Source organism: Musa acuminata, unplaced genomic scaffold (assembly GCF_036884655.1).
Source record: "Musa acuminata AAA Group cultivar baxijiao unplaced genomic scaffold, Cavendish_Baxijiao_AAA HiC_scaffold_1126, whole genome shotgun sequence".
Lineage (NCBI taxonomy): Eukaryota > Viridiplantae > Streptophyta > Magnoliopsida > Zingiberales > Musaceae > Musa > Musa acuminata.
Window position 1 is genome coordinate 3,435,065 of NW_027021339.1, and position 2,500 is coordinate 3,437,564.

A 2,500-nucleotide genomic window follows, 5' to 3' on the forward strand; every position below is an offset into this window, starting at 1 on the left:
TTTTGCTCCGCTCACGACGGTCACCGCACCACGCAAGAACAGGCCAAAAACTGGCCAAAACAGCCCAAAAACGGGCCAAAACTGGCCATTTTTGGCTGCGCGAGCGAGCGGCGAGCGGCGAACAGCGAGCGAAGCGAGAGGCAGCACCGTCCCTGCTATACAAAAGCCCCATCCAGCCCTGTGCCACCCGGGGGGTTCCAGGGTGCTGAGATGGCTGACGTTTTGCTCCGCTCTCGACGGTCACCGCGCAATGCAAGAACAGGCCAAAAACTGGCCAAAACGGCCCAAAAACGGGCCAAAACTGGCCATTTTTGGCTGCGCGAGCGGCGAGCGGCGGACAGCGAGCGAAGCGAGAGGCAGCACCGTCCCTGCTATACGAAAGCCCCATCCAGCCCTGTGCCACCCGGGGGGTTCCAGGGTGCTGAGATGGCTGACGTTTTGCTCCGCTCTCGACGGTCACCGCGCAATGCAAGAACAGGCCAAAAACTGGCCAAAACGGCCCAAAAACGGGCCAAAACTGGCCATTTTTGGCTGCGCGAGCGAGCGGCGAGCGGCGGACAGCGAGCGAAGCGAGAGGCAGCACCGTCCCTGCTATACGAAAGCCCCATCCAGCCCTGTGCCACCCGGGGGGTTCCAGGGTGCTGAGATGGCTGACGTTTTGCTCCGCTCTCGACGGTCACCGCGCAATGCAAGAACAGGCCAAAAACTGGCCAAAACGGCCCAAAAACGGGCCAAAACTGGCCATTTTTGGCTGCACGAGCGAGCGGCGAGCGGCGGACAGCGAGCGAAGCGAGAGGCAGCACCGTCCCTGCTATACGAAAGCCCCATCCAGCCCTGTGCCACCCGGGGGGTTCCAGGGTGCTGAGATGGCTGACGTTTTGCTCCGCTCTCGACGGTCACCGCGCAATGCAAGAACAGGCCAAAAACTGGCCAAAACGGCCCAAAAACGGGCCAAAACTGGCCATTTTTGGCTGCACGAGCGAGCGGCGAGCGGCGGACAGCGAGCGAAGCGAGAGGCAGCACCGTCCCTGCTATACGAAAGCCCCATCCAGCCCTGTGCCACCCGGGGGGTTCCAGGGTGCTGAGATGGCTGACGTTTTGCTCCGCTCTCGACGGTCACCGCGCAATGCAAGAACAGGCCAAAAACTGGCCAAAACGGCCCAAAAACGGGCCAAAACTGGCCATTTTTGGCTGCACGAGCGAGCGGCGAGCGGCGGACAGCGAGCGAAGCGAGAGGCAGCACCGTCCCTGCTATACGAAAGCCCCATCCAGCCCTGTGCCACCCGGGGGGTTCCAGGGTGCTGAGATGGCTGACGTTTTGCTCCGCTCTCGACGGTCACCGCGCAATGCAAGAACAGGCCAAAAACTGGCCAAAACGGCCCAAAAACGGGCCAAAACTGGCCATTTTTGGCTGCACGAGCGAGCGGCGAGCGGCGGACAGCGAGCGAAGCGAGAGGCAGCACCGTCCCTGCTATACGAAAGCCCCATCCAGCCCTGTGCCACCCGGGGGGTTCCAGGGTGCTGAGATGGCTGACGTTTTGCTCCGCTCTCGACGGTCACCGCGCAATGCAAGAACAGGCCAAAAACTGGCCAAAACGGCCCAAAAACGGGCCAAAACTGGCCATTTTTGGCTGCGCGAGCGAGCGGCGAGCGGCGGACAGCGAGCGAAGCGAGAGGCAGCACCGTCCCTGCTATATACGAAAGCCCCATCCAGCCCTGTGCCACCCGGGGGGTTCCAGGGTGCTGAGATGGCTGACGTTTTGCTCCGCTCACGACGGTCACCGCACCACGCAAGAACGGACCATAAACAGGCCAAAACAGCCCAAAAACGGGCCAAAACTGGTCATTTTTGGCTGCGCGAGCGAGCGGCGAGCGGCGAACAGCGAGCGAAGCGTGAGGCAGCACCGTCCCTGCTATACGAAAGCCCCATCCAGCCCTGTGCCACCCGGGGGGTTCCAGGGTGCTGAGATGGCTGACGTTTTGCTCCGCTCACGACGGTCACCGCGCCATGCAAGAACGGACCAAAAACAGGCCAAAACAGCCCAAAAACGGGCCAAAACTGGCCATTTTTGGCTGAGCGAGCGAGCGGTGAGCGGCGAACAGCGAGCGAAGCGAGAGGCAGCACCGTCCCTGCTATACGAAAGCCCCATCCAGCCCTGTGCCACCCGGGGGGTTCCAGGGTGCTGAGATGGCTGACGTTTTGCTCCGCTCACGACGGTCGCCGTGCCACGCAAGAACGGACCAAAAACAGGCCAAAACAGCCCAAAAACGGGCCAAAACTGGCCATTTTAGGTTGCGCGAGCGAGCGGCGAGCGGCGAACAGCGAGCGAAGCGTGAGGCAGCACCGTCCCTGCTATACGAAAGCCCCATCCAGCCCTGTGCCACCCGGGGGGTTCCAAGGTGCTGAGATGGCTGACGTTTTGCTCCGCTCACGACGGTCACCGCGCCACGCCAGAACAGACCAAAAACAGGCCAAAACAGCCCAAAAACGGGCCAAAAC